Source organism: Notolabrus celidotus, chromosome 2 (assembly GCF_009762535.1).
Source record: "Notolabrus celidotus isolate fNotCel1 chromosome 2, fNotCel1.pri, whole genome shotgun sequence".
NCBI lineage: Eukaryota > Metazoa > Chordata > Actinopteri > Labriformes > Labridae > Notolabrus > Notolabrus celidotus.
In genome coordinates, this window is record NC_048273.1 from 30,915,215 (window position 1) to 30,928,080 (window position 12,866).

Below are 12,866 nucleotides of genomic sequence, written 5' to 3' on the forward strand. Positions count from 1 at the left end.
CTCCAACCACCACAACTGCTGCACCAACTACAACAACTCCTGCTCCAACCACCACAACTGCAACTCCAACTACAACAACTGCAGCTCCAACCACAACAACTGCAGCTCCAACTACAACAACTGCTGCTCCAACCACAACAACTGCAGCTCCAACTACAACAACACCTGCTCCAACCACCACAACTGCAGCTCCAACTACAACAACTGCTGCTCCAACCACAACAACTGCAGCTCCAACTACAACAACTGCTGCTCCAACCACCACAACTGCAGCTCCAACTACAACAACTCCTGCTCCAACCACCACAACTGCAGCTATAACAACAACTGCAGCTCCAACCACAACAACTGCTGCTCCAACCACAACAACTGCTGCTCCAACCACAACAACTGCAGCTCCAACTACAACAACTGCAGCTCCAACCACAACAACTGCTGCTCCAACCACAACAACTGCAGCTCCAACTACAACAACTGCTGCTCCAACTACAACTGCTGCTCCAACCACCACAACTGCAGCTCCAACTACAACAACCGTGGCAACAATACAAGGTATGTAGATATTTCTGAATTCCTCCATTTTTACCTTCCCCTGCTATTATACACTTAATAGGCTGGCGTCATTCAAAATGTGTGTGACTGTCTTGGCAACATAATTAGGGCCTGAGCACTGATGATGGCGAAGGCCCTATCTTAATCCAAAGGATTGTTCTCTCTTCCGCCACTTAAAATGCATTTTTGGACCCCTGAACGTGAATGAGAGAGTGGATATTTTTGCACACTCATCGGGTCTGGTGGTGTGGTAGGTTATGGAGAACACCGGCTGGACAAAGGCCTTCTGAATATATTTAAAGCTTCGAAAATGGCCCTCTCAAAGAGCCTTAAGTGGAAAGTTGATTTGGAAAACTGTAGCTTTAATGAAGAGTGGACTGAGAAGTACGTGTTTATAGTGCCAAGTTTTCAAAATGCTGTACCTGTGTGCCTTATTTGCAACAAACTGTCGCTGTTGCAAAAGAATATAATCTGAGGCGTCACCACAACACTAAGCATGCAAGCTTCAAGGACTCATATCCTGAACAGTCAGAGGCCCGTCAGAGAAAGATTGCTACTTTAAAATTTCAATATTCCCACGCAAGCGGACTTATGAACCGGACGTCAACTGAACAAGAAAGGGCCACGAGTGCATCTCTGCATGCTGTGGGTCCTCTCGAGGTATAACAAGCCATTTACCAATGGCGATGTTTTTAAGGAGTGCATGGTTGCTGTTCTGGAGGAACTTGCCACAGACAAATCTATGGACAGGATGATTGCGTCTGTTAAACAGATACCTCTGTCTGCTAACACTGTTGCTCGCCGTGTTCATATTTTGGCAGAGGATGTCCAGCGTCTTGTAATTGATGAGGTCCAAGAAGCCAGATACCTATCGCTGGCCATTGATGAGTCCACCGACAAAACTGACATTTCCCAAATGTGCGTTTTGTCAGCTATTTTGATGGCAAAGATTTCACAGAGGAGCTGCTGGCCTTAATTCCACTAGAGGGCAATACCACTGGCGCTATTCTCTTTAGTAAGCTGGAAGAGCTATTTCAAAAGCATGGATTGTCATTTGAAAGAGTCAACCTGGTTGTCACAGACGGTGGTCCTGCTATGATTGGCAAAAACAGGGGACTAGTGAGCAGAATAAAGACTGTTGCTCTTACTTCACAACGACATGTGCTGGCTCAGTAAGGACAAAGAACTGGAGCGTTTTGTTGAACTCAGGGATCAAGTTGTGGATTTTTTGGAGCAAAGTCAATCAAAATCGGCAGCTGACCACCTTTGTATTGTGCAAGACAGACAATTCATGTGCAATGTTGCATTTTTAACGGACATATTTTCCCATTTGAACACACTAAATCTACAACTGCAGGGGAAAGAAAAAAACGTGGTGGACATGGTGGAAAAACTTGATGCCTTTGGAAACTTGATCTTCTCCAAGCAGAATTGTTGTCAGGGAGGCTGCTACACTTTAACACACTTAATACAGTGGGTGACAGCAAGGTCACAGACAACATGAAGAAATTCATCATCCAGTTAAGGGAAAATTTCTCTGCAAGATTTGATGACTTTGCCATTTCCAGGGATGTCATTGGATTGGTGCGTTACCCATTCACCATCAGCCCAGCTGGAGATTTCTCCTCTAATGTGAGAAAGGTGATGCTGCTGGACAAGGGGCTATTCAAAGTGAACTGATTGACAGCCAGGCTGGTGACATGAAGGCTCCTCTCTGTGGTGCTGAAAGCTTAAGCGCCTTTTGGGTGGCTTGTCCCCAAGAGTATGAAACACTGAAGGAATTGGCCATTTATGTTCTTACCATGTTCGGATCGACATACACCTGTGAAGTAGCGTTCTCAAAAATGAACTCGATAAAAAGGCATGACAGGAACCGACTGTCAAACCAGTCTTTGGAGGACTGCATGGGCATTAGCCTGACAGCTGTCAAGTCTGATGTTAAAAGATAGTGGGGGGGAAATGTAACTTCTCCCATTAACCAAACGTTAGTAGCCTACTTCAGGCTTGGTTTTGCTTTATTTGTATTCATTTGTTGGATCACAGGCTGCTTTAATTTGATGTAAGAGTCACTTTTCTGATAACTGAGGCCTGTCGCTTTTGTTTGTTATCATATATATTTGCTGATGTGCGAGGCTTGCACTTAACTGTTATGTTGAGTTATTTCTTTTTATTGAGTTCCGCAATTGTGCATTATTTTGTGGAGTAATAACCAAGGAGAGTTGAGAAAAATTACAATAGATAAGATGAGCATGTGAAACAAAACAATAAATGTTAAATGAGAGCAATGAGTTTGTCGTTATTTTGGATTGAAGGCGTACTTTTCAGGGCGTTTGTTTCATTTGATTTAAGAATAAATAAATAAACATAGTTTTTTGTTATCACTATGGTATTTTTCAGTAATATGCTGGGGGGCGGATTCAGCCCGTGGGCCGCCAGTTGACGCTCATTGGTATAAGTGGTATAAGTGGACAAGCCAATTAAACATGGAGATTGAAGCCTTGAACCATTATTCGTACTTAAGATTATTTTCACAAATACACAGACACCTAACTTGCCCAGAGAAACTACAGAAAAGTGATTAAACTCTTTGCTCTATGATATTTGATTATTTTTTTATTTTACTTGATAATTGGTAGTTGCATAGTACAATTTAATGAGTTATACTGAGCTGAAAACAAAATACATCCCATCATAAGTGTCACGATTGGAAAAACTTGAAGGAGGACCCATGTGCAGAAAATTCAGATTTTAATATTAAAAGAGAAAAAAGTACAAACAAAAACTTACTAAAATGTCCAAGAACCAAATCCAAAAGAAAACACAGGGAACACAAGGAAGACATACAGTGATCCAATCCAGGACAGGGGGACAGAGGAACCAAATACACAGTTATTGACACAGACATGGAACACAGGACACAGGTGAAACAAATCAGGCTTATCAAAAAAGGATGGAAACACACAAGGACAGGAACACACGAGACATGTATCACTAAAAACACAAGAGGAGACATAGGATAACTTATAAATAATACAGAAAACAGACAGAGGAAACAAGGCATGAAACACAAGAAAAAAAAAACTAAAGATCAACTTATGACAATGAGGCTTAGATAAAAGTTGTCAATGAAATGAAAAGAGATGATTTGATTATTAACAGGAAGAAAGCGGGTTTCCATGAGTTAATTTATCATTAGCATTTAACTTTTTTTTGTCATTATTAACTTCAACTTGTAATTTCTTCTTATTCCCAAGGTTTGCTACCACTGGTGCATCTCCAGTTTAGAGTGAAGTCTTTTGGAGTCAGCAATGAAACCGTTATTGATCTTATTGAAGAGGTATGTTAAACAGAATTTGTTGAATAAGTTTTGTGAAAGTTTTTATTTAATGCCTTCAATAATGCATTCCAAAAATATGAACATAGAGTAAAAGAGCTACATTTTCTGATGATGATTATTTCTTGTCTTTCCATTTAGTTTCTGAGAAACCAGCCCAGGTGCAATGCCCAAGACAGTGAAAGTGACAAGAATTCAAAGTGTGTCCACTCAACTCCATCTCTGTGATCTACCTAATTACATAGCATTGGTTTTCCAGGAGGTTTCAATCACTCCCAAGAAATGTCACTGTGGGATAAGCTGCCAAGCCCGGTAGACTAATAACTACACAAAAGAGACAATATTTTAGAATCACTACCATGCTAACCTGAATGAGCTTCCTTAAACCAAGAGTCTTTTCAGTCAGGCCATAACATTCAAGATGTCATCTCTGTAACAATAGAATCTGCTTTTTATTATTAATGATGAGTGTGAGACTTCCTGGCAGGGCCCGGCCATGGGGATGATCATGGATGGCATTGCCCGCCCTTGAAATGTTAATAGTCACCCAAAAGTCCTGAGATGTTATTGGCTATTCGCTTTGTCAGAGGCGGGGCTTATATTCAAATCAACTGTATGGGATGTGTTAACAGGCTGGCAGCAGTTTTCTATGTATGTACACTTTCTTTTGAAAGTGCCTTCAATTGTAACATTGAACAAACATCTTTGTTTTAGGCCTTAAAGTCTGGCACACATTGGAAGATATTTTAAATCTTAATCTTGAAATCAGCAATTACAAAGGAACCATTTTCTTTTTTTCTAGTATCAAATAATATACTTTGACATGACAGAATCACTGATTCACCTTTTGAAAGTATTATATTATTACTTTATTTATTGAGCTGATGTACCAGAAGTTAGTTGTTTTTTTTATAGACAAGTTTTAGTTCACATGTTGTTAATGCAGTAAAATCTGAAAATAAACATATGGCATCCTTGAGTCACTTGTCAAATCTTTGCATTCATCACTGTCATCCTGAACATGTGCCTCTAGGCTCTTACCACTGATCAGCGTGAGTAGCTCTTACCTCCTGAGCTGCTCTCAGCGGGCCGTCTGGGGGACTGTAGCAGATGCTGAAAAGTTGTTTGAACTTTGTCAGGGCCAGGCGCTGTTGAAGCGGCATGCTCATCATCACAGGTGTAAGCACCTCACAGTTGTACCATGGTTGTCCAGCTGTGAGGCATCTCACAGCGGTCACACAGACAGGGAGACAGAAGCTATGCATCTGTGCAGCCCTGCAGCTATTTCAGAAACAAGGAAGAGTTGTTCATATGTTTGTTTGTTTGGCAGCTTCCAGTGGGTCTGCACTGTTAGTGGTATGAGCTACAGGTGTGATGGAGACTGAGCAGAGAGAAGCACACACACACACACACACACACACACACACACACACACACACACACACACACACACACACACACACACACACACACACACACACACACACACACACACACACACAAACACACAAACACTTCAGGATGAAACAGGGTTGCATAGACAAAATGTTGCTCCGCCCTGCTAGTTTCAGCAGAAATATGGACCTGTTAGATTGTTTTGTTAGAACGTAGCAGCTGTGAAACAATCAGAAAAAAATGATTTATTTCATTGTTTTCCCTGCTATGCATTTACTTCCTCAACCATTGCTGCTCCCTCTCTCTCTCTGAAAGAGACATCCACTCTGCAGTTCAAATCTTAGTTGAAAAGTTGGTTCACAGAAGCACATTTGGTGTTTAAAGATTTATCATGTAAAATAATTAATGCAGAAACAATTTTCAGGTTTTATTTTAAGTAATGCAACATCTAAAGTTTTGAACAAAATGTTTTCAAAAATGCTGTTTGTGTGAAACCTTGCGGTTCAAATGGCTTTGAATATGAAGGCTTGAGAAAAGGTCACTTGACTTGCACAAATGTCATCTGGATTGTAATGGCAGAAACAATCCATTAGGTGTCCCTGTAGTCTTTGTTATTATTTGAATCTGTCAAGAAGTGGAAATGATTGTCACAAGAGGGTAGCGTTCCTCTGTTTTAACTTGTGTGTTCTGCTTTGTGTGGGTGAGTGAGTGTGTGTGTGTGTGTGTGTGTGTGTGAGTGTGTGAGTGAGTGAGTGAGTGAGTGAGTGAGTGAGTGAGTGAGGGTGCGTACTTTAAACATTCACTTTACACAAAGTACTTTTGTGTTGGTTGTCTTTCCCTTAAAAAAAAACACACTCCCTTACACTTAATACTTATTTCTAGCCAAGCAGATAGTCTGGCTTTTTATTGAGTCTAGGCATGGCTTCCAGGTGCTGGAGCTCCCAACAGGCACACCTGGCCTTCATCAACAATCACCTGCTGTAGTATTTAGACCTGGCTCTTCTCCCTACTGCCAGATGATTTCTACTTGCCTGCGTTATAGTTGGCCCCTAGGTGTAGCCTAGTTTTTCCAGTGTTTTTTTAACTTGTTTCTCTGTGTACCTTTTTTTTCATTCTACTTACTTCCAGTGCCTCCAGCCTCATAGTGGGCACCTCCCCAACAAAACAGCTGCGTAGTGAAAAATAGCGATGTAGCACTGATGTCTTTCAAACAGAGGGATCTGGGTTCAAAAGCCCAGGACCATTCATTTATTATATATCATTGCTATAAAATTAGAGTAGTATATACCTGGAATGCAAATAACTGCCGTGTACTGCCGTGGTGCAGGGGCAAGGGCCTTCAGGCTGATTTATACTTCTGCGTCTCTCCTATGCAGCAGGGGCTGACGCGGACATGAGCACCACATACTTGTGCATCGTTGTGTCCGTGACGCGCAGCAATTCTCAGCCAAAATGCTTTAGGGCAGTGCAGTCTCACTGATACTTTTCCACAGCGATTCAGAGCGTGTTATGTTAATCTACAGCTGATACATGTTGCTGTTTATCATACAGACATGATTACATGAAGAATAGAGAGGAGGAGATGAAATACACGGCCGATGTGCGGCCGATGTCCGGGATCCTGTAAGTGATATAAATGCGGGAAACACAATGCCGCCGAGCGGACCAATCACTGAGCTTGCGGTCGCCTCGATTCTACGAGTAGTTACATTTTGGAGGAGGTGCACATCAGCTACGTGCGTAGGCCTCTGCGTAGGTACGGGAGCTACGCGAACCCCCGGCATAGGCTAAGCCGTCAATTCGACGCAGAAGTATAAATCAGTCTTTACAGTGTGGAAGCTGTTGGTTTATATCAGGTAGTTGGCGTGGGATGTCCTGTGTGGTGAGTTGGATTGTGTGTGACTGCCGCAAAGATTCTCCAGTATCTGCAGGAGCTGCTGGAGAATAGATAAATGTTGTGCACATTGAAAAACTTTAACAACAGAAATTTCAAATATCCATGTGTTCATACTGACAAAGCTTTTTGAAATAACACTGATTACAGTCAAGACCCGTTTTCACCCTCCATAATCCTCAAACAATATCCTCAGATGTCTTCAGCTCAAGTGTCAAATTAACCGTACTCTACAAAGGGCTGCCCAAATCAAGTAAGCTGATCTTTCAATGAGGTTTCTAACAGGTGTCAACAATTCCCACGCTTTGAAACTAGGGGAACAGCTACCATGCTGCTAAGCCTGGCAGCTAGGATACTGACAAACTTTATTTGCTGCTCACTCCTCCCTGTAAATACACCTTTCATAGAGGGATTACAAAAACACTTGCAAGGGTAACTTTTTTGAGTTTCTCATACCCAGCGTTTGACAGTTGATTACTAACTAATAATAATGTGAAAAGATTTCTGTGAAGCTTTAAAATATTTCTCTTTGACATCACAATCACACTGTCTTCAACTCTTCGAGTGGAAACTATTTTTTCCCCTTTAAACTAATTATAGTGTAGGTATCTTTTGAAAGTTTGTCATCACAGTTGAATGTAGGGCAGACACTTAAATGACTCCTGCATCTTGTAAGACAAATTCACTGTCACAGAAGAATACAGAAGAATAGAAAGGCTGTGATTGTTGAAATGTAATCAGTAAAAGTACTTAAACAGACCAGCCCTGCTTCTTTGTTTATCTATTTATCTAACCCTTTATTTATTTGTAGATATAGCATTTTTCCAGGTCAGAATGGAGCTATTGATTGGGTTTGTTTTTTAAAACTTTAAAAAGGTTAGGCTGCTAGAAGGGATGATAAGTACATTAGAGCATAGTGAATTAAATGATTAGTAGATAGTTAATCGGTCTGTTATGGTGAAGAGAGAGCTGAGCCAGAAGGCAAAGCTCTCGATTTACCAGTCAATCTACGTTCCAGCCCTCACCTATGGTCACGAGCTGTGGGTAGTGAACGAAAGAACAAGATCACGAATACAATCGGCCCACATGTGCTTTCTCTGCAGGGTGTCTGGGCTCAGCCTTAAGGCTGATTTATACTTCTGCGTTGCCCCTACGTAGCAGTGGCTGACGCGGACATGAGCTCTACATACTTGTGCGTCGATGTGTCCGTGACACGCTGCAATTCTCCGCTGAAACACTTGAGGGCAGTGTGGTCTCTCCCATAGTCTGGTCGCCTGCTTCCGGCCCCGCTACAATCTCTGTTTAATTTTTCACAGCGATTCAGAGCGTGTTATGTTAATCTACAGCTGATACATGTTGCTGTTTATCATACAGACATGATTACATGAAGAATAGAGAGGAGGAGATGAAATACATGGTCGATGTATGGCCGATAATCGGGGATCCTGGAAGTACTATATATGTGGGAAATACAATAGCACCGAGTAGACCAATCACAGGGATTGTTGTCCGCGTCAATTCTACGCGTAGTAACATTATGCGGACCCCCAGTGTAGGCTATGCCGTCGATTTGACGCAGAAGTATAAATCAGGCTTTAGAGATAGGGTCAAGAGCTCAGACATCCGGGAGAGGCTCAAAGTAGAGCTGCTGCTCCTCCGGATCGAGAGGAGCCAGATGAGGTGGTTCGGGCATCTGGTCAGGATGCCTCCTGGACGTCTCCCTTGGGAGGTGTTTGGGGCATGTCCGTCTGGGAGGAGGCCACGGGGAAGACCCAGGACACGCTGCCGGGATTATATCTCTCAGCTGGCCTGGGAACTCCTCAATATCCTCCCAGAAGAGCTGGTGGAAGTGGCCGGGGAGAGGAGTGTCTGGGCTTCCCTGCTGAGACTGCTGCCCCTGCGACCTGGTCCCGGATAAGCAGAGGAAGATGGATAGATAATACATTTTTTTACAAGATATCTCAACCATTGTTTTTTATACATAATGTAGGGAGTTAAAATATACTGCGTCAAGAGGGAAGACACGTGTAAAAAAAATATCTGTACCATTTTAATTTGAGTAAATTTACAGTGACTGAGTGAAGAGGAAGAAAGTACTGGTACAGAGTGAGAAAACCTGTTCTACAACCTTCATGCAGGTTTCCAGTAAGAGCAGATTATGCACAAAGGAATTTTGACTGTAAGAGATTCAAGATGATGAGGATGTACTTTACCCTGGAAATTCCAGTTATTGAAACAAAATACAGAAGTTGCCTCTACCAAGAAAACCCTCAGTGGAGTATTAGATTCGCACACAACAGTTATGTTACAACGTGGTGGGTGATTGACACGCAGAATGTGCAATGCAGTGCAAGTATCTGACATACAGTCTTGAGTCTTCAATCTTTACATTTGCTTGAACACAGGGTATTTTTTCTCCAGCACTTTCTGGACGATCAGATACAGGCAGGAGGTGTTATTTAAAATCTACATTAACTTGTTGATTTATGCTCACAAATAAAGGCCATTCTGAGGTATTTCTGCTGCACCTCGTTATCTCCCATGTCAATCCTGCAGGAGTTTAATATTTTTTTCAGAGTAGTTTTTAGGAGCCCCAGAGACTAGAGAAAAAACACATTTCATATCTTAACCGTAGCTCTGGATGCAAAGTGAGAGCTTATTTTATTGGATAATATTCATACATTTTAAAACTTGGCAAATCATGTCTTGCTGCGATGTAATCCCTGTAGCTGTTTAATGCTGTGGTGTTCAATGTCACTACAGACTTTGAAAAAAAATTCTGATGAGTTTGATCATTTAATTTCATTTAGTGCATCTTGAACTTACCTAGTTTTTCTGGTTGTGTGACAGTAGTTTCTAAAAGCAAGCTCTGCTTCAATGTATAAGGGAGGAGTTACCCGCATGCAAAGAGCACAAAAAAAATCACAGACCATGTATCAGTCTACACCTTGAGTGGGGAGAGCAAACACCATCAACATGGATAGAAAAGTCCTTTACTGGATGTTCATGATTGGATATTTACATCTGTCCTCTGGACAAAGTAAGTATTGATGATGGCTTTCATTTCTATAGTTTACCCTCTTGTTCATCTTATTGTATCATAAAGGCAAATTTGAAAGGTAACCATGTTTTCCTTTTGATTAACCACTTTGAGTCCAGCTTAAAGTAAGTTTGAGATTTGTTTGACAAAATTTGAGTCTATATTTGGTATATTTGGCAGTATATTCATATTTATCAACACACTTGACTTCTTTGAAAGTCAGTCAAATAAGTAAAATTGTATATGGAAAGAATGTACTTAAAGTTTAGTATTGTAGCATTCTGCTTAAGGATGTTACAGGACAACACTGGTATGACTTGCATGGGCTTTATTGAGAACTTCACAGACTACTGTGGGCCGTAGCCAACGGCAAAAACAACACTCCGAACCAAGCGTGTCGGATACGGCCCTGGTGGTGAGGATTCAGCAGTGTGACTGTCCCCAGGTGGCTGGCTGCAGTATAGGTCAAAAAATCCGTCTCCCCCATTCATTTGAATGCCTTATTACAAAGGCTTCACAGGCTCTGGCTGCACAATGGCTGCGCCCAGGAGAGGGATTTTTTGGCTTCAGAACTGTACAACGGGAAGAGGCGGAGCAACGCTGTCCATTTTTATTTACAGTCTATGCTCTGAACCTGTCTCTGCTTCTTTCATTCAACAGCTTTCCTCCATCTCTCTCTCTCCTCATACACACACACACACACACACACACACACACACACACACACACACGGTTCCCGCCTCTATTCTCACCCAATCATCACTTGTCAACACATTCACTGACATCAAGGAAACTAACTAACTAACTCTAGCAAACATAATAGAACCAATCCGTTACACTACCTCCCCTCCTCAAAGTCTCTCGCCCACGAGGGGCAAACAAAGTCTCTCAGGTGCTGGGGAAACCTGCGGTTCCTCCCTGGAGGCAGAGATGGAAAAGACGTCTGAAGGTCTGAAACCGCCAATCGTTCTTTTGCTTTTTGGGGTCCATAATCCCTGGGGAGGCCCAGGAGCTGCTGGATGTTTTGATAAGGCTTGCTTGCTGCATCTCTTGAAGGGCTTTGTCAGCCGCTGCCTGTCTCCACAGGGGTATGCGTTGTGGTCTCATCCTAATGGGTTGTGCATCCCCGGTCTCAATGTTGTGTTGTATAAATTCTCTGCAGCCTACATCCCCCTCCGACAGCGAAACAGTCTTTGAACTCAAGCATGAGTTGCCACAGTAGTCCCTGTTCTCGGTAGGACAGGCCGTCACAGTTGTTATTCCAAACCTCTCTCACTGCAAACAATCTCTCCTCGATGGCAGGTTGCTGGGGTGGGCCGGGTTGAGGGGTGCCAGTGGTGGTGAGACAAGGGTAGGGTGCTGTAGTGTTTGGCAGCAGGCAAAGGTCAGTGGGGGATAGGTCAGTTTGTTGTGTTGTGGGAGCTGTATCCGTAGCAGACTCAGATGCTAGAAGTGTCACAGTGTGAGTCATGGGCCAATGTGGATTAGGCAAACATTTGTGTATTTGAATGGAGTGTCTGTCAGAGAAAGTAAGGGTCCCTTTTCCTGTGTCAATAACACAACTGAGTGCACTGAGAACATCCAACCCCAGTATACAGTCGTCAAGAGCAGCGACCTATACAGGGCAGTTCAGTGATTCCTTTCCCACCCCCAGAGTCACCATCGTCTCCCCCACCATGGGTGCTTGCTCACCTGTGACTGTCTGAAGCTTAAACAAAGGGAGATAGTGATTGTACTGTCCAACACTTCAGGTTTGATCAGCATCGCTGAAGAGCCTGTGTCTACTAGTGCAGTGCAGCTTGTCTTCCCAACAGTCAGTGGAGCGTACCAGCAGCCACCCACCGGGGTCCGGCCCAGCACCACAACTGGCTCCTGCTGACCACCAAAGTCACACACTGCATGCACAGTCTCTGTATGGCCGGCCTGTCTTGACGTCTGTTTATCCGGTTGATGTTGGGACACAGTGTTGGGGAACCACACGATCCCGGTTATGTGGTCCCCAGCCCGTTTCCCTGCTTGGAAGGAACACCAGGGCAGTGACGAAGTCGGTGGCCTGGTTGTCCACACCCCCAACACACCCTCTGACGTGGTCTGGTTTCTTTCTCCTCTCACAGTTGCAGCTCTCACAAGCTGGGTCAGTTCAGTCACCCATGCAGGTTCAGCAGTGCTCGACTCAGTCACGTTAGCAGCTCTCACCTCAGGTGGTTTGTTATTTGGTGACAAGGGAAAGTTAGAACACAACATTTCTTTCTCTGTAGCCAACTCCAGAGCCTCCTGAAGAGACCTTGGGTGAGCCAAAAGGGTCTGAACACGTAGGTCAGCCGGTAGTAGAGCTTGCAGAAAGTGGTCTCGGGCCAACTCACTTTGTATAGCGGGCGGCATGTTAGCATAGGTACAGTGGACTAGACCCTCAATGTCATTGGACAGCTGCAGCCATGCCCTAATATCCTCCACCGTCCACGTCTTTTTCTTGTTTATTCTTTGGAATGGCTCCCGGCAGCATGTTTCTCACCCGTGCAAACAACTACAGTAGCAGGGATAGCCAAACTAGCCGCTAACAGCTAATGACGAGACTCCGTAGTTCGTCAAGTCTGACACCAGTTGTAACATTCTGCTTAAGGATGTTACTGGACGACACTGGTATGACTTTA

At 43.3% G+C, this 12,866-nt stretch overlaps 1 long non-coding RNA gene across 1 annotated transcript; it reads left to right on the top strand.

Moving 5' to 3' along the window:
• The first annotated feature begins 447 nt into the window (after positions 1 to 447).
• On the top strand, positions 448 to 4,306 carry LOC117806862. Its single transcript, XR_004629774.1, has 3 exons — positions 448 to 552; positions 3,807 to 3,889; positions 4,028 to 4,306. It is a non-coding gene; the product is annotated as an uncharacterized LOC117806862 (long non-coding RNA).
• The last annotated feature ends 8,560 nt before the right edge of the window (positions 4,307 to 12,866 follow it).